The 24,434-nt window shown below is 37.2% G+C and overlaps 1 long non-coding RNA gene across 1 annotated transcript in view; it reads right to left on the bottom strand.

The window, feature by feature from the left end:
- The window catches only part of LOC139037695 (uncharacterized), a 65,514-nt gene extending 41,345 nt beyond the window's left edge, over positions 1–24,169 (bottom strand). The window contains exons 1-2 of the long non-coding RNA XR_011490526.1: positions 23,619–24,169; positions 16,054–16,161 (exon numbers count right to left, since the gene is read on the bottom strand). This is a non-coding gene — a long non-coding RNA (uncharacterized lncRNA). The remainder of the gene's footprint in view (positions 1–16,053; positions 16,162–23,618) is intronic.
- Positions 24,170–24,434: the final 265 nt, after the last annotated feature.

Genomic DNA, 24,434 nt, shown 5'->3' on the forward strand with positions numbered 1-24,434 from the left:
ACTTGGAAATTTTCATGGTTATACTGGGGTTATACATTTTAGGGAGGGACATCACACAGGTAAAGTGCCATTTTCATCTCACTTTATCAAGGGTATATGTTGTACTAATGCTGACATTGACCTCCTCACTGAAGTAGTGACTCAGTTTTCTCTACTGTAAGGTTACTCTTTTTACCCATTTTCCAAACTACTTTCTCTGGAAGGAAGCCACTCTGTGCAGTCCATGCTGAAGGATTAAGGAATTATTTTCCTCTTCATTTAGGGCAGAGTATCTACATGAATGATACAAAATTCTAGATAGTAAATTTATCTTTCTTTCTTTTTTCAATTGTGCATTTGTAGCACTGTGGAGCCAAATATTTGTACTTTGAGTTTTAATAAAATTCTGTTTTATTTTATTGCTCAAATTGTTCCAGTTTTGGTCACTGGTACCTCTTTCATTTGGCTCCTATACCTCTTTCACATACCCCCACTATTGTGTCTGCTTGTTATTTCACCTCCTTATTTCCTGGCACTATAAGTTGCTCTAGAACCATCTTGTATATTTCCTGCCCAATTCTAGAACAGTCATTTCTCCATGGAGCCCTGGTTCCTTTTACTGGAGCATGATACTAGAAACCCAAATCTCAGTACCTGGGTGTGCTCATTGCTATCGTGTTATTCACTGAGTTTGGGGGGTTCTGATTTTAGTTCTGAAATTACCTTATTTTCATTTCTCAAATGTGTTCTGTCTCATTTTTGTGTTTTATTTTCCATTCCCTTCTCAAAGTTATATTCTATTTCTGTGAACAAATAAACTGCAGTTAATGTCTCTGTCTGGTAACTCAAATATTTAGGTCCCTCTGGGGATGCCTAACTTGATATTGTTTCTTCCTTTGATTGCTCATTTGGTCTTGCTTTTCACTTGATAATTTTTCATTGTCAGGATACTGTATTTTAAAAATTATGGAATAATTCAAGACCTAGGAGTGTATTATCTTTCTCCAGAAACAGTTAACATTTGTTTATGGCAGGTGGTTAGGGGCACTAGCAGTGTTGTAACGTCTAACTAAATCAACTCAAAACCCCAAATTAAAGGTCTAGCAGAAGGAAGCACATGCCATTTTAAGCATTAAAACTATTTATTTCCATTTATATTATCCTATACTTGATGTCTGACGATCCATCCAACCTTAAAGGCATATAAGAAAGCAAGATAAGCAAAACATTGTCGAGAAATAGATTCAGATATGACGCAGATATTAGGAGAAACAGAGATTTTAAAATAATCATGATAAAAATTACAAAGGCATTCGAAAATAATCTTCATAATATTAACAGATATTTCCAAAGAATTCATTAAAATCTCTGTGACTTACATAATGATCTACAGATATCTTTCCATTACTGAGAGCACTGATGCTAGACTACTACCACAATATGCATAGACTACCAAAATATACATGGAGTGAAAACTTCTCTTCTCAGCACGTTCCCTAGCAACCTATTTAAAGTTTGCTCCCACTTTTCCTTGATACAAGCCTAAACTTGTAGATCCCAGCTAGCAAAATGGAGGCAAGAAGTTAAAATGACTTGAGAAAAAGGAGAAAAGGATTAGACCATGGATTCCTATATTTCCCTTGATTTCAGACTACCTCCTATGAAGACCAAGGGATTAGAGAAGATTTACCTTTAGTTCATGTGCATAGTTGTGATTCCTACACAGTAAAAAAACACTTAAGACAACTGGAGTGGGACTGTTTTGTAACTTAAACTAATTACAGGTGTTTTCATTATTTAAAAGTAACCAGAGAAGACCCAGGGTCTGCTCAATTTTAAAGGCAGGGGATAAGTAAATTAATCAATCTATAATATAGCTCGATAATATTTTTTTAAATTGAGATTAAAAACAGAAAACAACAAATAATTTTGTAAAGCAATTATCCTTCCTTTAAAAAATAAATACAAATTTTTAAAAATTGTGATTCTTAAAAAAATATTAGCAAGTAAAATTCAACAATGTATAAAAAGAATTATACACAATAATCAAGTAGGATTTATCTCAGGCATGCCAGGCTGGTTCAAATTTTGAAAATCAATTAATATAATCACATCAACAGACTGAAGAATACAAGTCATATGATCCTATCAACAGATTCAGAAAAAGTATCTGACAAAATCTAACACCAATTCATGATAAGCCCTCTCAACAAACTAAAAATAGAGGGAAACCTTTTCAACTTGATAAAGAAAGAAAAGAAAGTGAAGTTGCTCAGTCATGTCTGACTCTTTGAGACCCTATGGACTATAGCCTACCAGGTTTCACTGTCCATGGGATTTTCCAGGCAACAATACAAATACCTACAAAATAATATAGCTACCATCATACTTAATGGTGAGAAACTCAAAGTTTTCCCACTGAGATCAGGTACAATGCAAGAATGCTATCTCTCATCGCTCTTTTTCAATATTATACTGGAATTTTAGATAGTGCACTGAGACAAAAAAAAGAAAAGGAAATGATTACAGATCGGGAAGAAAGACATAAAACTGTCTTTGTTCACAAATGACATAATCATGTATGTAGAAAATCTGAATGACAACAACTAAACTCTCCTAGAATTAATAACCAATTACAGCAGCTTTATAGGATACTAGGTTACCAACAAAAGTCAATCACTTTCTTATATACCAACAATGAAAAAGTGGAATCTGAAATTAAAAACATAATACCAAAAACAAACAAACAAACCCACATGATACCATTATACTATCATCTTCCCAAAATAAAATAGATATAAATCTAACAAAATATATGAGATATACATGACAAAAACTACAAAACTCTTGATGAGTGAAATAAAAAACTAAGCAAATGGAGAGAGAAACCATATTCATGGAAATAAAGATTCAATATTGTCAAGATGTCAGAATTTACAACTTGATCAATGGATTCAATGCAATCCCATTAAAACCTCAGCAAGTCATTTTGTAGGAATTGAAAAGCTAATTCCAAAGTTTATATGAAGAGGCAAAAGATCCTGAATAGCCAACACAATATTGAGAGACAAGAATAAAGTTGAGGGACTGACACTATTCACCTTGAAATCTTACTATAAAACTACAGTAATCAAGAGAGTATAGTATTAAAAAAAATAAATAGCTCAACAAAATATAAAAGTTATCCCAGACATATACCCACATAAATAGAACAAACTAGTCTTTGACAAAAGAGCAGGGGCAATGCAATGAAGATTAAAAAGTCTTCAATAAACAGTGTTGAAACAACTGGGCATCCACATGCAAAAAAGTATAGATCTTACACTTCTAACAGAATTTTTCTCAAAATGGATGAGAGACAGAAAAGTAAAATGCAAAACTGTAAAAATTCTCAAAGATAATATAGGAGAAAATCTAGGTGACTCTGGGGTGGGCATCAACTTTTTTAGATGCAACACCAAAGGCACAGCCCATGAAAGGAAAAAAGAAAAAAAAAAAAAAAAAGAAAACAGAGTTAATTCAAATTGTGAAAATTCTGCTCTACAAAAGGTACTGTCAAAAGAATAAAAAGAAAATCAGAGACTGGGAGGAAATATCTGTAATAACTTATCATACAAAAAGAACTCTTAAAAGTTAACACTAAAAATACAAGCAGTCCAATTAAAAAGTCAGCCAAAGACCTTAACAAACATCCCACTACAGAAAACATACAGACGGCAAATAAGCATATAAAAAGATGCTCTACATCATACATTATTTAAAAAAAAATAAAATTAATACAAGATACCACCATACACCTATTAGGATGTCCCCAGTGGACAACAACAAATGCTGGTGACGACATGAACAAATAAGAATACTCAGTCATTGCTGGTGGGAATGAAAAATGGCACAGTCACTCTGGAAGACAGTTTGGCCGTTTTTTACATAACTAAACATATTCTTACCATACAATCCAGCAATTCCAATCCTTAGTACTAACCCAAATAATCTGAAAATATATCTACAAACAAAAACTTCCACTTATAGGTTGTATACTAGATAACAATTTCATACCAGTGATTTTGATGATTTTGCTGTAGTTATATAAGAGAATATCCTTATTTTTAACTACATATACACTAAAAGTTTTGGAGTGCATTTCACTCTTTCTTCCTAAATCTTTCTCTCTCTGTCTCTCTACTCTCTTGATATCCCTAAATATCTGATTTCAGGTTTATCTAATACCAGGTTTCAGGTTTATCACAGTAAAAGGACAGACAAAGAGACAGAGATGAAGAGAAAAGGAGTGGGAATAGAGGGAAAAGGAGATGGAGAGGCAAAGTGACTGAGGAGGAGAGAGAGAGGAAATATGGTAAACTTAATAACTGGGGAATATGGTTGAAAGATATACAGGAGTTCTGTATACCAATGCAATCTTTTCTATAATTTTGAACTTTTAAAAAATAAAATGTATTCTCCAAAGAGCCTCTCTGCATTTAAACATGGGAAAGCTACCTAAACAAGTTTTAAACTAATTTCTATTTAAATTTATAAGATAAAGATAAAATGCACACATTTAAGCATAATTTTCAAAGTTAAGAAAACCAAAAACACCAAGATATCTTTGATTTAATCAATAATCCTATTTTATATGACTACTAATGACCCATCAGATTTTAGCTTAGTTCAGTCATTCAGTCATGTCCAACTCTTTGCAAGCATGCCAGGCTTCTCTGTCCATCACCAACTCCCAGAGCTTGCTCAAACTCATGTCCATCAAGTCGGTGATGACATGCAACCATCTTATCCTCTGTCATCCCCTCCTCCTGCCTTCAATCCTTCCCAGCATCAGGGTCTTTGCCAATGAATCAGTTCTTCACATCAGGTGGCCAAAGTATTGCAGTTTCAGCTTCAGCATCAGTCCATCCAATCATTATTCACGAACGATTTTCTTTAGGATGCACTGGTTGGATCTCCTTGCAGTCCAAGGGATGCTCAAGCATTTTCTCCAACACCACAGTTCAAAAGCATCAATTCTTCAGTGCTCAGCTTTCTTTATGATCCAACTCTCACATCCATACATGACTACTGGAAAAACCATAGCTTTGAGTACACGGACCTTTGTTGGCAAAGTAATGTCTCTGCTTTTTAATATGTTGTGTAGGTTGGTCATATCTTTTCTCCCAAGGAGCAAGCGTCTTTTAATTTGATGGCTGCGGACACCATCTGCAGTGATTTTGGAGCCCAAGAAAGTAAAGTCTGACACTGTTTCCTCATCTATTTGCCATGAAGTGATGGGACCAGATGACATTTTCTTAGTTTTCTGAATGTTGAGTTTTAAGCCAACTTTTTCACTCTCCTCTTGCACTTTCATCAAGAGGCTCTTTTATTCTTAGCTTTCTGCTATAAGGGAGGTGTCATCTGCATATCTGAGGTTACTAATGACCCATCAGATTTACTTGTATTTCAATTTAACATTCCACATGAAAAGAAATATGACTATTTACTCTTTCTGCCAAATTACTTTGAGCTTCCTCATCATGTAGACCTCTCATGTTTCAGGTATTATTTGTAATATTTTTTTTAAGCTTTTGCATTATCATTCCAAAATAATGGGCTTCCCAGTTGGTGCTAGTGGTAAAGCATCTGCCTGCCAATGCAGGAGATGTAAGAGATGTGGGTTGGATTCTTGGGTCGGGAAGATCCCCTGGAACAGGAAATGGCAGCTCACTCCAATATTCTTGCCTGGAAAATCCCATGGGCAGAGGTGGCTGGTGGGCTACTGTCCATGGGGCTGCAAAGAGTCGCACACAACTAAGCAACTGAGCACACACACCCTACATTTAAAATACTGGGGTAAATAATTTTCTGTTAACCTAAGTGCTTACCTTACACCAGTATTTGAACACATTCCAGTAACTCTAATGCCATTTTCCATACTAATTTCTCCTGTTTGGTCAATATCACAAATAAATAAATCTCACAGTCAAAGCTTTAATGAATATGTCTGTTCCCTCTTTGTTTCAAAAAAGTATATTAGTTTCTTTTGAATTTTAAGGATATCTTTGAAACATTAATATTTTATAGTAATTTCCTAAACCGGCAGCTGTCTCACACACTCAAAAACTGTTGGTCCTTTAGTGGACCGGAACCTGGTGGTCCGGAGTCGATGATAAGAAAGTAAGAGAGAAAAAGAGGCTGATATCCCCTGGTTTACGCAGAAAGCCAATAGAGTCCTGTTCTTAGGGCTCACGCTGCTGCATGGAGGCACTGGGCGCCCTCTCGAGAGGGTCTTAGAAGCCTGGGCAAGAAAGTGAGCTCAGCGGGCCTCCGCGCTCCAAGGAATTAGCCAGAAATAGAGAGATAGAAAGACAGAAAGGAAAGAAAAGAAAGAAAGAAGGAGAGAAGAAGGAAAGAAAGAAAAGAAAGGAAGAAAAAAAAGAAACGAAGGAAGAAAGAAAGAAAGACACGGGGACCCAAGCTCTGATGGAGCAAAGGTGTTTTAATCAACACGGCGTGGGCATATATAATGTAACCCGATCCTTATCAAAAAGAGAGTTGCAAATAATCACCTTTTACCAGGTATGGCTCATAAAAAGGAAGAGGGTACTTATCACCATAATGAGAAATGCCTGGATTCCTCAGCCCCGGGGAAAGGCGTGCCTCTCCTCTTAATTCCTGAATATTCAGGAATTAATAAGGGTCAGAGGGTTCCTGACAGATCCAAAACAGCACACAGGAAGCCTCTTGTTAAATGCTTCCTGACAAAAAACAAACAAATTAATTTAAAAATTGTTAATTAATAATTTTAAAATTACAAACAAACAAGGAAAAAATTGTTCACATCACCACCTTTTTCAGTGTGCATTTAAAAGAAAGATTAAGCAACTTCTGGGAGTTTTATTCACTGGCTGCTTGGAGTAAGAGAGTTTAGATTCTGTGAAATGACAAGATCCAGAAGCAGTTCTCATCCAAAGATCCTGGAACTGACTTTGGCTCCTGGAGAAAGCTGCTCAAGAGGTTAAAAATCTCACTGTAAACAAGGATGCTCTTCCAGCTTGTTATGGTAAAATGGCTAGTTGTTGCTGTTGTTTTAGTCAGGCAGTCCTGTCTAATTCTTTTCGTGACCGCATGGACTACAGCCCACCAGGCTCCTCTGTCCATGTGGTTTCCCAGGCAAGAATACTGGAGTGGGTTGCCATTGCCTTCTCCAGGGGATCTTCCTGACCCAGGGAATGAACCCACATCTCTTGCACTGGCAGGCTGGTTCTTTACTGCTGAGCCACTGGGGAAAGCCCCAAAAGAACTTGACTGGAACTAAAAATAACTGAGCAGGATAAGAAGAAAGAAGGCAAGAAAAACGCTCTGCTCTGGGAGCAGTGCTAACACCTGCACAGAGGACTGCGCATCTGGTAAGGAGTGAGTGGCTAAGACAGGTAAGGTGAACGTTAGCAATGAGGTAGCCGAGGAAATATAGGAGTGGGAGATGGGAGGGGGGCTCAAGACGGAGGGGACATACATACACCTGTGACTGATTCCTGCTGCTGTTTGGCAGAAACCAACTTAATATTGTAAAGCAAGTATCCTCCAGTTAAAAGTAAACAAACTTTATAAAAATAAAGGAAATATACCTGATGGTCTTTTCATGTACTGGTGATAAGAGGACATATTTTTTATTTATATGAATAACTCTTTTAAAAATATACTTCAGAAATCCTTGACCTCTTTTGAAGAAGTATGAGCTGAAAACTTACAGTTCATGAGTATTTCATATTTTAGGCAACTGGATTTGTAGGAAAAATAGAGACTATCAACTTTCATAATATTTTTGAATAAAGAAGCTCCTAGTTAGAAGGTGTCAACATAAGTTGCCGCTTAATTCAAGAGTCATTTTGAATCACTGTTCTAAGTAAAATTTTACTTTACAGAAAATGAACTGATTCTAGTAGTGGATAACAGGATTATCTTTAGAGCTAAACTCTACCTTTAAATAGAGTAGGTGCTAAAATTATCAAAAGTATTCATATGTACAGTGAATGAGAATTACTAACAAAATGTTACAGAAAATAAAACTACAAAATAGTTAAGTATATAGTTAAGTATAGTTAAGTAGATTAAAGATACTCCTTAATGCATCCTTTATTTTCTAGAAAGTTCTGGTCTTCTGGCTGACTGAACCTTAATAGAAGCTCAGGTTGGATGACAGGTATGTTCTCATTTAACACTGAGATGTGCTACTGGAGTATTTTCTTATTATTTTGAAGTACATACATATTAGACTGAGGTCTTATGTCCATTTGCTGAAAATGTTTTAAAACCTATCAAATAAAATACAGGTAACAATCTACATTATTGAATCCAAACCAACAAATTGTTTAAACCAAGAAAGCAAAACAAAGACTTCAGATCATATATACTTGATACTGCAAACTTAATTTCAATATGAACACTGAAACTTTGTTTTATATGATATACACAAATAAATATATTCTACACATTTAAAATACTATAAATGTATTATATATTATATAATAATATACAATATAGTATAGTTTATGTTATGTTTATTATATTTATTTATAACATACATATACATTCATATATATATATGAGTTTACACATATTCTCAGAAGTAGCCTGTGACATTTGAAAATTATAATAAAGGCACCTGGGGCCCTGAGAGCCTCAACAAAGTTTGCCATGAAGATTCTCATTCCCTTTGTAGGAGTTAATTTAGGGGGAAAATCTAGACTCTCAAACCAATGCAAACATTCCAACATAGTGTATGGGAATTTAAGGCAGTTTTCCTGCTGAAAAATGTCAAAGAGAAACATCCCATCAAAGGCCCAAGAGAAAAAGAATGCCAACAACAATTAAGCTGAAGCAGCTTCACTGGCACCTCTGCTCCCACTCAGACGAGTCGTGAAGCAGTATTTAATCAAAAGGGATTGGGAAAGTATTATAAAGGATTGTGTTTACCTTAACCTGGGCACTGAACATTCAGCAATGTGTAAAAAACTACAGAACTCTTAAGATGTAACTACATATAAGAATTTAAAAGGGGAGAGGGGAAGTGAAATGCAACGTTAAAGCAAGAATCCCCATCTCTTTCCTCTGAACTGTAGAACTGTGGTTAGTTCAGCTGAACACCAGGGACCCATCTTACTGTAAGCAGTGTAATAGACAGTGGGGTTAGCAGTGTAATAGACTGTGGGAAATTGCAACCAAGAGCTTTAAAGGTTAGTCTGTGCTCCAAAAAGACATATAAAGGTAGCATGGAGTCTGGCATTATTTATCATCTGTATATGCAGTCACTACATAATGTCACTGACTTCCGCATCAGTGGAAAACGCTATGAAACCCTGTTCAGCAGGCCATTCACCCGGTAAAGTGTAGCTACCCTGAGACTGAACAAAAAAAGATGAATCAAACTGATGTCCCTCTGGTAAATCATCTGCTCTCCTAAAGAGTCTATGAACCAACTGAAGTGCTTGGAAGTATGCAAGGATAGACTTCTACTCATCTTTTTAAAACTATCTAAGTGGATAAAATTAGCTTGAGTGTTCACTGAAACATTACAAACTAAAAAACATATTTATATTTTCTTTTTTTTTCCCCAAAGAAATGTTTTTAAATATAAATCAACTTTCTGGTTGAATAAGATGCATTCAATTGAACAATTTTCTTGGAACAAACAAAAACTGAGAATTTACTATGCAAGCACTTTACAATGTGCTTTGGAAGAGATAAGCAAATACAAGGTCAATTTTATAGATCTTGCAATCTAGTGAGAATGGCAAGCATAGAGAAATCACCTTAGTACATATAAAAACATAAAGCAATTTGAAAAGTTTTAAAAATGCAATCACAGCTCAAAGTAGAAAGAGAGGAGTTAACCAAGAATGATGAGTAAGATCGGTTGTTCATGGATGTGTTGCCACATTAGCCAGGCCTTGAAGGCTGAGTAAAAATTTCACAGGTAGAGAAAGCTATGAAGGATATTCCAGGCAAAGAGACAGAATTGGTGAGAACATGCTCTGGAATAAAACTTACAGAGATCCAGGTGATGATAAGCATTCTGCTTTTTCTTGGCCACAGATTTTAAGAATTGAGAAGAAAGTAATTTGGGAATTGGATGGGCAGTAGTTACTGCTTCAGCTTAGGCAACACCAGATCCAGATTTTCTCCCTCACCTTCCTCCAGCCCAGAAGATGGAAAAGTAACCAATCCTCTCTGACAGTTTCACTGCCCAACATGTTTGGCCACAAAACACTGTTCTACTAACATAGAAAAGAAAGTGGGCTGGTACTGTCCTTTCTCTTGCCTTCCTGCTTACTAATTGTTTCTTTTTAAACAGCTGTTTTCATGTAAAATATATAATGCATACAAATAAGTGTGTGTGTTATCTATATACAAGCTAAGAAAGAAGAACTGAATGAACCCCATGCAGTTACCAGCCAGCTTAAAAAATACCAATTTTTTTTTGCTTATATTGGTTTATATATTTCTCTTTTATATTGTAGTTTTTTCTCAAATATCCAGTGCATCTCATATTCAAGTGTGATGCATGAGAGAGTCCTTTTTGTGCAAACTGAGTTTGTTAATTTTTTAATTACCAGGCAGATGCCTAGGAATTTCAGCAGTAGACCATAAAAGTTTATTATTTGTGGGTTTATTCTCCTGGAACATTAAGTTTCTCTTGAAAATATCTTTCTCATTTCCTATACAGGGTGCAATGGCACCCTATACTCATGAGGGAAAGAAAGATCAAGAAAATAAAGAGATGTCAATCATGGTATCATTAAGAAGGTTATCTCTGCCTCAGAAATATTGATACTTGTTAATAGGTAATAATAGTAATAAAATCCAATTTCTTTATGCTATTGTTTATCAGGATTCTGTTCTTTCCTGCTGAACATTCCTAACTGATATCACACCCTTAATAAATTGGGAATGAATAAAATGAGTGCACTCTGGAGAAAAACTCCAAGTATTCTCAAACTATCCTTTATTTTTATGGCAAAAAAGTCACATCCCAATGCTTGGATGAGAAGAACTACTAAAAGGCAACGATTTCCCTTTTTTTTTTTTTTCTGTAGAACATGAAATAAGGACAGAGACTGACCTCTAAAGTATTCTACTATCAGAGTAGATGACAGTAGCAAATAAACTTCCCACAAGGGCTTCCCTTGGGGCTTAGCTGGAAAAGAATCTGCTGGGAGTGCAGGAGACCTAGGTTCGATCCCTAGATTGGGAAGACCCACTGGAGAAGGGAAAGGCTACCCACTCCAGTATTCTGGCCTGGAGAATTCCATGGACTGTATAGTCCATGGGGAAGCAAAAAGTCGGAAACAGCTGAGCGACTTTCACTTTCACTTTCTTTCAGCAAACAAAACATAAATATTAGTAAATGGTTAAAAAAAATTACCACTTAAAACATAAAGATGTGCTCTAGGAATCCACACCATAATGGTTCAGTTCACTTCAGTCACTCAGTTGTGTTCCACTGTTTGCAACCCTATGGACTGCAGCACTGCCAGGCTTCCCTGTCCATCACCAACTGCCGGAGGTTTTTCAAACTCATGTCCATAGAGTCAGTGATGCCATCCAAGCATCTCATCCTCTGTCGTCACCTTCTCCTCCTGCCCTCAATCTTTCCCAGCATCAGGGTCTTTTCCAATGAGTCAGTTCTTCGCATCAGGTGGCCAAAGTATTGGAGTTTCAGCTTCAGCATCAGTCCTTCCAGTGAATATTCAGGACTGATTTCTCACTGGTTGGATCTCCTTGCAGTCCAAGGGACTCTCAAGAGTCTTCTCCAACTCCACAGTTCAAAAGTATCAGATCTTTGGTGCTCAGCTTTCTTTATGGTCCAACTCTCACATCCATACATGACTACTGGAAAAACCATAGCTTCGACTACATGGCCCTTTGTTGGCAAAGTAATGTTTCTTCTTTCTAATATGCTGTGTAGGTTGGTCATAGCTATTCTTCCAAGGAGTAAATGTTTTAATTTCATGGCTACAGTCACCATCTGCAGTGATTTGGGAGCCAAAAAAAAAGGCTCTCACTGTTTCCATTGTTTTCCCATCTATTTGCCATGAAGTGATGGGACTGGACACCCTGATCTTAGTTTTGTGAATGCTGAGTTTTAAGCCAACTTTTTCATTCTCCTCTTTCACTTTCAAGAGGCTCTTTAGTTCTTCGCTTTATGCCAAAAGTGTGGTGTCATCTGCCTATTGATACTTCTCCCCTCAACCTTAATTCCAGCTTGTGATTCCTCCAGCCCAGCATTTCAAGTGATGTACTCTGCATGTAAGTTAAATAAGCAAGGTGACAATATAACCTTGATGTACTCCTTTCCTAATTTGGAACCAGCCTGTTGTTCCAAGTCCCGTTCTAACTGTTGCTTCTTGATCTGAATACAGATTTCTCGGGAGGAAAGTAAGGTGGTCTGGTATTACCATCTCTAAGATTTTCCACATTCTGTTGTGATCCACACAATCAATAGCTTTGGCATAGTCAATAAAGCAGAAGTAGATGTTTTTCTGGAACTCTTGGACTTTTTTGATGATTCAACGGATGTTGGCAATTTGATCTTTGGTTCCTCTGCCCTTTCTAAATCCAGCTTGAACACTTGAAACTTCACAGTTCACCTACTGTTGAAGCCTGGCTTTGAGAATTTTGAGCATTACTTTGCTAGCATGTGAGATGAGTGCAATTGTGCAGTAGTTTGAACATTCTTTGGCATTGCCCTTCTTTGGGACTGAAATGAAAATTGACCTTTCCCAGTCCTGTGGCCACTGCTGAGTTTTCCAAATTTGCTAACATACTGAGTGCAGCACTTTCACAGCATCATCTTTTAGGAAGATGATGAAATAGCTCAATTGGATTTCCATCACCTCCAGTAGCTTTGTTCGCAGTGATGCTAAGGCCCACTTGACTTTGCATTCCAGGATCTTGCTCTAGGTGAGTGTTCACACCATCGTGGTTATCTGGGTCATGAAGAACTTTATTGTATATTTCTTCTGTGTATTCTTGCTAACTTTTCTTAATATCTTTTGCTTCTTTTAGGTCCATACCATTTCTGTACTTTATTGTGCCCATCTTTGCATGAAATGTTCCCTTGTTATCTCTAAATTTCTTGAAGAGATCTCTCATCTTTCACATTCTACTGTTTTCCTCTCTTTCTTTGCATTGATCACTGAAGAAGGCTTTCTTATCTCTCCTTGCTTTTCTTTAGAACTCTGCATTTAATGGGTATATCTTTCCTTTTCTCCTTTGCCTTTTGATTCTCTCCTTTTCTCAGCTATTTGTAAGGCCTCCTCAGACAACCATTTTGGCTTTTTGCATTTCTTTTTCTTGGGGATGGTCTTGATCACTGACTCCTATACAATGACCTCATTCCATAGTTCTTCAGGCACTCTATCTATCAGATCTAATCCTTGAATCTATTTGTCTCTTCCCCTGTATAATCTTAAGCAATTTGATTTAGGTTATACCTGAATGGTCTAGTGGTTTTCCTTACTTTCTTCAATTTAAGTCTGAATTTGGCAATAAGGACTTCATGATCTGAGCCACGGTCAGCTCCTGGTCTTGTTTTTGCTGACTGTATAGAGCTTCACCATCTTTGGCTGTGAAGAATATAATCAATCCAGTTTCAGTATTGACCATCTGGTGATGTCCATGTGTAGAGTCTTCTCTTGTGTTGTTGGAAGAGGGTGTTTGCTATGACCAGTGCATTCACTTGGCAGAATTCTATTAGCCTTTGCCCTTCTTCATTTTGTACTCCAAAGTCAATTTGCCATAATGGTTAGTTCATCCTAAAGTTATAAGAGAAGCTTAAGTTTGGATATTCATCACAGCAGGTATGGTACTGTCTCATGCAGAACATAGAATAGAATGACAACAAGACATAGCCAGTTCTCAAGCCCTCAACCTCAAGAATAGAAAGATCAGAATGCAAAGCCACATCAAAGATTATTCATTCTTTTTATTTTATGAAGCCAACAGTAGACCCAGATTACCCCCAATGAAAGATAAATATGCAAGAAGGGAAAAATAAAACCAATGTAATGTGGTAATACAAACATAAAAAGTAGTAAGTAAAGTAGTAAGTAGGAAAGTAAACAAATATATGTATATATAAGTCCAGGGGTTTATTATGCAAAATGCAGATCAAGAATTAATTCTGGAAACCAATTTCCTCCTCAAATCCAAAAACAAAACATAGTCACTACTTAGCAATGTTAAGAAATTTAAATAACATAGATTTAATGAAATAAGATTTCAAAGTGAAATGCTAGGGCAATAGAAGGAAAGAAGTTGTCAGAAATAAATGGAAAAACAAAACTGTCTATTCAACCAAGGAACATATTAGAAACCTTAAGGAGTAAAGTTGACAGCACAAAAAACCAAACCAGTTATGTGCAGAAAAGGGCTAACATATTATTTTAAATGTAAACAAAATGGCAAAAGAAGAATGATTAGAGTGAAAATAAAATTAGAATGAAAAAAATAAAATCAAATTGGTTGTCAAACCCATGAACTATAACACTTTAATTACTGGGAAAAAAAAACAAAAACATATGTGGTAGGCACTATTATTTCCTCATATGACAGAAGAGCAACTTGGTGAAACTCATTCAGCCTATGAACAACAGATTTTAATTTGGACTTGAGAACCATGCCACCACAGAGGCTAAGTTCATAATGGTTATTCTACATTCTATAAGATAATAGAAAATAAACCTCTCATTTACTACTTATCTGGTAGTTGAATCTACCAATAGAGTTGGGCTCAGGATCTCTTAAAATAAGACACACTTTCTCCTGAGGAGAAATTGTCTGTGGCCTTCACAGTCACCCTGTGCCGCACTATGCTTAGTTGCTCAGTGGGGTCCGACTCTTTTTGACCCCGTGGACTGTAGCCAGCGAGGCTCCTCTGTCCATGGGGATTCTCCAACAGGAATACTGGAATGGCTTATCATGCCCTCTTCCAGGTGATCTTCCCAACCCAGGGATCAAACCCAGGTCTCCTGCATTGCAGGTAGATTCTTTACTATCTGAGCCACCAGGGAAGCCCTCACAGTGACCCATCTCCCTCCAAAATTCTAATTTTCTCTAGGAGTCATCCATCCCCCAGAAATCCATTTGATTCAGAAGTTGATCCCTTATCCAACTCCAGGGCAGATGTGTATCATAGATCATCATAGGCATCCCAGCTCTTTGCCAAAGACTGGATAAGGAATTGTGGCTTACACTAATCACTGCATTTTATGTTCTGATGATTGTTGTTGAATGAACAAGTCACCTAAGTTGGGCCAGGCAGAATGAATGGAAGAATTTTATATTCTATGGCTCTGGGACATATATTTTTCTTACTTGTACAAGTGAACATGGAAACTCAGTGCCTTGTAAGATGGCTAGCAGCCATGAGAAAAGGCAGTCTCAGAAAACGACAATCAAAATAACAGTAAAACACCTGCATACTAATGGGGGAAGAGCTGAGGGAAGGGCAGAAAAATGGAGTCTCAAATGAGTCTCAAACTATCTTATTTCCTGACTTTGGGTCATGTGAAATATGCCCTTGTCATTTTGGCCACTTGAGTCAAGTATCTGAAACTCAATTGCTATAACTATTAATGTTTTCTCTGAAAGCACATAGGCACATTCATACCAATGCACATGTTCACACACAAAATGTTCATTTATTGAATATTAAAGACAGAACAACTACCTGAGCTTCTACCTTAGTAATGTACCTTTGCATGAGAAAAACAGTGTTTGTTGCCAGATTTCAAGTTATAATAGGATGCTTAAAGTTATCTACATCTATTGACTAAGGAAAACAGAAAAACTCTTGTCCATGACAAAACAAAACTCAATATTTGTCAATCACTCTAGAAAAATAAAGAAATATTAGTAAATAAGAATTTGCTTTAAAACAGAGTGATAAATAAAGTATTATTTCAGTTGAAGTTAAGAAGCAGGACAATATTTTCATTCCTCTAGCTTCTTTACACTTACATGATACACAAGTTCTCTAATTCCTGCTATGCTGCTAGTTCCTATTACAGAGGTGACATTACTTACTGCAGAAACAGTAACAGCCAATCTCAGGTTTCTAGACGCTCCTAAATGGTTTTGTTGCTTCTTTCTCAGTTGTCAGTTATTAATGTCAGGAATACCCCAGGCTCCACACTAGGCAGGAAGAGAGAAGATCCATTTTGAGTATCAGCCACTAGTTTTACAGAAAGTATACAATTAATGGATAAAAGAGAATGGTTGGAGCCACCAGGCTTAGGATTTGATTCACATGTCCCCTCAATAGCAGAGCAACAAAGTTGGATTCCCCGTCGTTCTAAAAGGCTGACTGTTACAGCCAAATGTTGAAAGAGTGGCAATGAGAGCTGACACTTTATTAGTTCAGGAAATTTCCATCTTTTTGAACTTCTTAGACCTTAGTTTGGCCTAATGAAGGGAGTATTCCTCTTACAGAAACTTTTTGGTTAAAAGTAATATATCTCCTCTTGCTGCAGCAACTGGAGACAGAAATATTTGTTTGGTCTCGGTAAATTTGAGCAGAAGAGGAAGTTGGAATTAGATCACTATTAAGGATTTTGGTCTTTATTTTATGAATAATTATCCATAGTTGATTGGGCTTCCCAGGTGGCACTAGTGTAAAGATCTGCCTGACAATGCAGGACACATAAAAGATGCAGATTCCATCCCTGATCAGCAAGTTCCCCTGGAGAAGGGAATGACAACCCACTCGAGTATTCTTGCCTGGAGAATCCCATGGACAGAGGAGCCTGATGGGCTACAGTCACAGGGTCACAAAGAGTCAGACATGACTAAAGTGACTTAGCACACATCCATAACTGATAACTCACATGAGGTGGAAGGGAAGTTTGGGGTCAAATATGAGTCCTGAGAATTCACCCCATAGCAACCAGTCAGGCATGAGAACTGGATTTGAGGCCCAGGATTTTAAATTAAAGACTTCTGTATCAGCCCCAAAGATAATAAACTTTTTAACAACAAAAGAAAAACAAACAAACAAACAACAAAACAAAACCCAGGGTAAATGTGTAGAGAATCAAACTGAAAAAGAATACGCTGTAATTTGATTCTATACCAGTAATGCCATTTTTCACTTGTAAAGCTGACATAGAAATTCTTGTTAAGTGTGAAGCTCTACTCTGTGTATACTCTCCCCACAAAGCCCTGTTCAGTAGTGCAAACCAGAACTAACACAGAGCTACCCCAAATGAAGAAGATATAATCATGAGCATGGATTATAAACAATAAGCAGCAAGTTTTAATTGTCTATAAACAAAGAACTATAAATCTAAAATTCTTTAAAAATTATGTGTATCATGAAAAATACACATTTCAAACTTCTTGAAAGAAATACTCTGGAATAAAAGCCACAAAAAGACAAACATCACAAAACAGACTAACACAATACTAGAAAGATAACTGGAGGAGGAAGTGCAGTGTAAGTGTTCTGATTCTCTCATCTTTCCTATAGGAAATATAAATAATGCTTCTGATATGAAGTTCATAATAAATATGGATTAAATTGGTTTATTTAAAGTTATAAAAAAGAATAAAGCAAACAGGCTGTATATCTCCCAAATTATCATAACAAAAAGAAGAAAAATATATATATATAAAGGTAAAAAACTGAAATTTTCATTCAGTCTTTCAGTGAATACTTACAGGGCTACTATTATATTCCACATCCTATTTAGAGATGCAGTGAGGAAAAAAAAAAACAAAAAACAGTCATGTTTCTGTCTTAATGGAAATGTGAAACTACTTTTTGGAGTAAAACATTCAACAAACATCACTATTGATTATAATCACTATTGACTATTATAGCAGTTAAATAATGCAAATATAAGTATAAAAGCATGTAACTGAAGGATGTGACATGTTCTTGGTTGAAGGAAGGTCTAGAAGAAGAGAGCAGTGACTTAATGGTGAAGAGGATGGAAAGTAATTCTGTCAGCAGAACCAGCTTGAGTGACGGTCTTAAGGGAAGGAAAATCAAGTGGAAAAGCAACCAAAATAAGATTTGCTTAACAGCCGAAATGCAGAAACCACAGACAATAGTGGCATTAGCTCTGTTGGAAAAACAGGAAGGGGACAAATATTTACATCAGACCTTGGCAATTGTTCCTAAGAATCAGCTCCCTTCTTCTTAGGGTCTTACACTCCAGTCTCTTGCCCTGTAACTTGCAGCACTTTTCTGTAGAGGATAAGCCTTTCTGACACCATTGTCAGTCACGATCTTGTGACTTGGTCAGTGGAATGGGATTGGATGTGGCATATACAACATCTAAGTGGAAGCTTCATGTGGGTTGTATGGTTCAGTTTACGTTTCTGCTCTTGACAATGAGAATAGCACATTCTAGATGGGGACTGATCCTTTAGCCTGGGCCCTAATAAAATGAGGTTCATGCAACTCAGGCCAGTCACAAAGACACAGTAACAAACACATATTCAAGATAAAAACTGAAAGCTCATCATGGTATGCTGCAGCGATTTGGGCATTTCCTTAGTTAACACATAACTCAGACAAAGTTCATGAAATATATAGAATTTATGTTTTGGCAAAAAAAATTGATAAAAGCTTCTTCCTCCAAATATCATAGATTATGAACATACAAGTTTATACACACAGAGAGATGCATCCAGAACATCCTTTAACTAAATGCTATTTGTAGGCTTTCTCTGAGTATCATTTTTTTCTTGCCCTTAAAAAAATATTTTTCTAGTGTCTTGTGACTATGTGGGAGCTGTGTGAATTTTAAAAATCCCACTAAAAGAAAAATAAGAACAGGTTTAAAAATTATTATTATTTAAAATGCAACCTATATAAAGAAACAATATTTTATAATAGTTACTAGGATATTGGGGAAGATAAATTTTAGTGGAAAGATGTACGATATACATCACTTGCATGTGTGCTAAGTCACTTCAGTCATGTCTGACTCTGCGACTATAGCCTGCCAGGCTCCTCAGTCCATGGGATTCTCCAGGCAAGAATATTGGAGTGGGGTGTCATGCCCTCCTCCACGGGATTTTCCAACCCAGGCATCAAACTTGCGTCTCTGATGTTTCCTGTATTAGCAGGCAGGCTCTTTACCACTAGCACCACCTGGGAAGTCCGGTATATACATATCACATGACAGATCAAAACAGTGCTCTATAATTAGCAATGCAGCATGCATCAGAACTACTGCAAGAGTCTCTTAAAACCCAGGTTACTAAGCCCTATCTCTAGACTTTCTGAAGTTTTACATATTAGGGAAGGGCCTGACCATTTGCATTTCAGCACCCCAGATGATACTGATGATACTGGTCTAAAAATGCACTTTGAAGAGTAATATATTAAATGTTTCATACAATTACGTTCCTAGATGAGAATGTCCATTTTGGAACCATAATTTCGAATTTGGATACAAAAATAAGTTGAGTTGATTGTTCATTTGGCCAAACTGGTGCTTGAGAAACACTGAGTTGTTTGCCTCTATGCCTTCTTTTTTAATACATTGTTTGTAAGTAAATAATTGAAGCCAGGTGAGTTAGTTCCAGATAAATAGCTCTGTTCTAATAACTGTAAATGAATTAAGACACACACACACATACACACACACATTCCTTCCTGTTCACATAAAAATTACATTTTCAGAGGTAAAATACTGAGTTCATGATTTTAAATAACCATCTCTGCTACTGTAATTATTGTTTTTCCCTTTGTTTTTGACCTAAGATTTTTCTCCAGGCATTTAACATCCTTGACCTTGTTCATAATCAGTTCTCAAGTATCCCACAGAACTAATTTTGAACTTCTGATTCTCACATAAAATGGAAAGGCATCATTCTCACAGTAGTAGCCAGAGGGGAAAAAAGAGCAAATAACTAGTTTTCTTTGCAGAAACTAGAAATCAGTTGAATTTCACTCTCCGATTAGAAAAGAAAAAAAAAGAGAGGAGCAAAAGAAAGGATCTGGAGGTTTAAATTTTTTTTTTCCAGTGTATCTTCGTTAAAGCTTGAGACAACATTTAAGCTTTATTACATACTTTTTGCAAGGTCAAGATCCAATACCTCATTAAGGCACTTTGCCAGAGGAAAAAGTTGTTATAAAGTACATAAAATGCTAGGTAATCTGCCTTTGGTGGAACTTGACTTTCTGAAACATCTGAAACACAACTGTCTTTTACAAAATTGAAATGGAGAGGTCTGGTCAGGAGCCTTGAGGGGACAGAACACTCAGCCCTGGAGTCAAAGCCATAAAACATTTCTTGTTATCACTGAACAGTTGCCTTTCTAGCCAGCTAACAAGAGAAGCATTAATAGCCTTTGAAAGGTATCTGATACAGTTTGCCTTGAAGACAGTTATGTTGGTAATACCATGGTCTTCTAAGAAATAGTAAAATTAAAACTGGGATACTGGTGGGGGATGGTATTTGGGAGTAACAATTTTAGAGTTAGAAAAAAACCTCATTCAGTCTCCACTTTCAAAACAAGACAACAAGTTTCTGTGCAATGAAAAGAGAGAAGAGAATTTAAATTGTACTCTCTTTCTGAAACCCCACAGAACCTGATTGCAGAGGAGAAAGTTTTCTGCATTACTTTTTTTAAATGAGTTTCCGCTGGCCTGAGATGACTAGGGAACAGTCTCCAATATGCCTATTCAAGGTTAGAATTTCAAAATCCTCATTAATATTTTGCTATTGCACCAGGATCATTCATGCTACGCTGAATTTGCTAATTAAATTAATAGCTACAAATGCTTACCAAAGAGATTAACTTAGGCACTGCCCTCCCTAGCAGAGCTGGTTGCTAGGCAGCCTGGGGTGAAGACTTGGCAGGAAGCTCCTTCTCTCTCAGGACAGAAGCTGCTCTGCATCCTTGACTGGGAGAATGGATGCTACGCTGCTTTCAGTGAGGCATTCACCTTCATCTTTACATCTCAATTGCTCCACTTTAATTATTTTAATCACTTGGTGCATTCTACTGTTTCAAGTCTATTTCATCTGAAGTATATTATGTCTCATGCTTTGTGGACTTGCTTCAACATCTTATCTTACTTTTGCCTCTTTGCAAGCATCAATTTTTCATATACATGGCTTTCCTACCAACAACAGGCACACTTCATGACTCCTGAAGCTTTTGTCATGATTTATCATAAAACAGATTTTTTGTATATTTCTTCAATCATATATAACTATAGGTTGCCAGGTATTTCTTTGATGTAACTCCTTGGTTTCCCTTGGTTTCTACCCTACTCTTTATTTTTTGAGATTGCATTTTTTTTTTTCTAGCTACTATATCTATAGACAGCACAGCCACTGAATGTTCATACTAAAGATAGATGTGACACTTCTCCTCTGTACTAGGATGTACTTTCTGCTGCTAAATTTGCTGCCAGCAAGTTTGTCATTTGTAAAACTTGGCCTTAACCCAAATTTGAATTGACATTCCTTCTTCCTTGCAAACAGGTTGGTCTTCTAAATTTTAAGACAAATACAAGTGAACAATGAGACTGTGCATTACCACTAATACAAAGTGATATGGGCATGTCTTATTAAAAGTACATTGTTTTAAAAAACTTCTTTCAACACAATATTAGGGTTGCTCTGAAACAATCAAGGAAACTGTGCAGGCTGAGCATTCTTGGAGAAATTTAACAGTTTATTTCATTAGGAAGCAAAAGGCTAAATGTCTATTCTATGCCTACCCGGTTCTAACTTCTGTCTGGGTATGTGATGCTGTCCTTCTTACAAGTGGTATTTGGGTGGACTATCTGTAAGTGTGTGTGTGTGTGTGTGTGTGTGTGTGTGTGTGTGCATGCATGTGCACACATGTGCCTATGCATTCACAGAATACAGGTTGGGGGAGGAAATGTAACAGCAGCATATCTGACTGGCTTTGTGAAAAAGCCATAAATATCACTAGGATTTAGTGATATTGCCTGTAATAGTTCACAGTTTTGTCCCTTTAGTAGAGGGAATCTGTAATAAAACTTGAATAGAACAGATTTTTATTCATACTCATATAACATATCATTTTGCCTTTACAACAACCTCAGATATGCAGATGATAACACCCTAATGGCAGAAAGCAAAGAGGAACTAAAGAGTCTTTTGATGAAGGTGAAATGGGAGAGTGAAAAAGCTGGCTTAAAACTCAACATTGAAAAAGCTAAGACGTGGCTTCTGGTCCCATCACTTCATGGCAAGTAGATGGGGAAAAAGTGGAAACAGTGACAGACTATTTTCTTGGGCTCCAAAACCACAGTGGTTTTTTGAAATTAAGACACTTGCTTCTTAGAGGGAAAGCTATGAGAAATCTAGACAGTATATTAAAAAGCAGAGATACCACTTTGCCAACAAAGGTCCATAGAGTAAAAGCTATGGTTTTTCCAGTAGTCATGTACAGATGTGAGATTTGGACCATAAAAAAAGCTAAGCACCAAAGAATTGATGCTTTCAAACATGGATCTGGAGAAGACTCTTGAGAGTCCCTTGGACTGCAAGGAGATCAAACCAGTCAACCCTAAAGGGAATCAACCCTGAATAGTCATTTGAAGGACTGATGCTGAAGCCAAAGCTCCAATACTTGGGCCACCTGATGCGAAGACCCAACTCAATGGAAAAGACCCTGATGCTGGGAGAGACTGAAGGTAGGAGGAGAAGGGGATGATAGGGGATGAAATGGATGGATGGCATCATTGATTCAATGGACATGAGTTTGAGCAAACTCCAGGAGATAGTGAGGGACAGGGAAGCCTGGCATGCTATAGTCTTTGGGGTCACGAACAGTTGGACAGTACTGAGCAAATACACAACAAAAACATATAACATGACAAGGGTGAGAGACCCAGCCTGGCAGCATTGCTTGGCTCCAAAGACAGGTCAGTGATCTGATTCTGTTCTCTCTTATTGCTCTAAAGATGGTCCTCATTTCCATGTTAAAGTTGGGTCACCTTATGTCATATTTTTCTCTCATTATATGAAAGGAAGAGAATAGAGAGATCGAATCAATTTTCTTCCAAAGAAATAAAAGAGAAGTTGCATATATCCTTGCCCATAACAACATTCAGTGGCAGGACCAAGTTCCACTTAAGGCTGTAAAGGAATAGAGTCTCTAGTAGGCAACTACATGCCCAGCTAAAACTTTAGTAATATATATGAAAGAAAAAATGGACTTGGGTGAAATTCAGGGTGATCTAAGAGAAGCAGAGCCATTTTGACTGCTATACAATAAGGATTTTAATAGAAATTAGACCTTAGACAATCATGAGGAGATAAGTAAGTAAAAGTCTAGACTAGAGTTAGAAGACCAGAAATGAGCTGTTCAGTTCAGTCTCTCAGTCGTGTCCGACTCTTTGCAACCCCATGAATCACAGCACACCAGGCCTCCCTGTCCATCACAAACTCCAGGAGTGGACTCAAACTCATGCCCATCAAGTCGGTGATGCCATCCAACCATCTCATCCTCTGGCGTCCCCTTCTCCTCCTGCCCCCAATCCCTCCCAGCATCAGGGTCTTTTCCAATGAGTCAACCCTTCGCATGAGGTGGCCAAAGTATTGGAGTTTCAGCTTCAGCATCAGTCCTTCCAATTAATACCCAGAACTTACCTCTGTCAGGATGGACTGGTTGGATCTCCTTGCAGTCCAAGGGACTCTCAAGAGCCTTCTCCAACACCACAGTTCAAAATCATCAATTTCTCGGCGCTCAGCTCTCTTCACAGTCCAACTCTCACATCCATACATGACCACTGGAAAAACCATAGCCTTGACCAGATGGACCTTTGTTGGCAAAGTAATGTCTCTGCTTTTTAATATGCTCTCTAGGTTGGTCATAACTTTCCTTCCAAGGAGTAAGCGTCTTTTCATTTCATGGCTGCAGTCACCACCTGCAGTGATTTTGGAGCCCAAAAAAATAAAGTCTGACACTGCTTCCACTGTCTCCCTATCTATTTCCCATGAGGTGATGGGACCAGATGCCATGATCTTAGTTTTCTGAATGTAAACCTTTAAGCCAACATTTTCACGCTCCTCTTTCACTTTCATCAAGAGGCTTTTTAGTTCCTCTTCACTTTCTGCCATAAAGGTGGTGTCCTCTGCATATATGAGGTTATTGATATTTCTCCCGGCAATCTTGATTCCAGCTTGTGCTTCTTCCAGCCCAGCGTTTCTCATGATGTACTCTGCATATAAGTTAAATAAGCAGGGTGACAATATACAGCCTTGATGTACTCCTTTTCCTATTTGGAACCAGTCTGCTGTTCCATGTCCAATTCTAACTGTTGCTTCCTGACCTGCACACAGGTTTCTCAAGAGGCAGGTCAGGTGGTCTGGTATTCCCATCTCCTTCAGAATTTTCCACAGTTTATTATGATCCACACAATCGAAGGCAGGAAAACTAAAAAGCATTAAAAAAAGATAAGATAT

Source organism: Odocoileus virginianus, chromosome 12, assembly GCF_023699985.2.
Source record: "Odocoileus virginianus isolate 20LAN1187 ecotype Illinois chromosome 12, Ovbor_1.2, whole genome shotgun sequence".
Classification (NCBI taxonomy): Eukaryota; Metazoa; Chordata; class Mammalia; order Artiodactyla; family Cervidae; genus Odocoileus; species Odocoileus virginianus.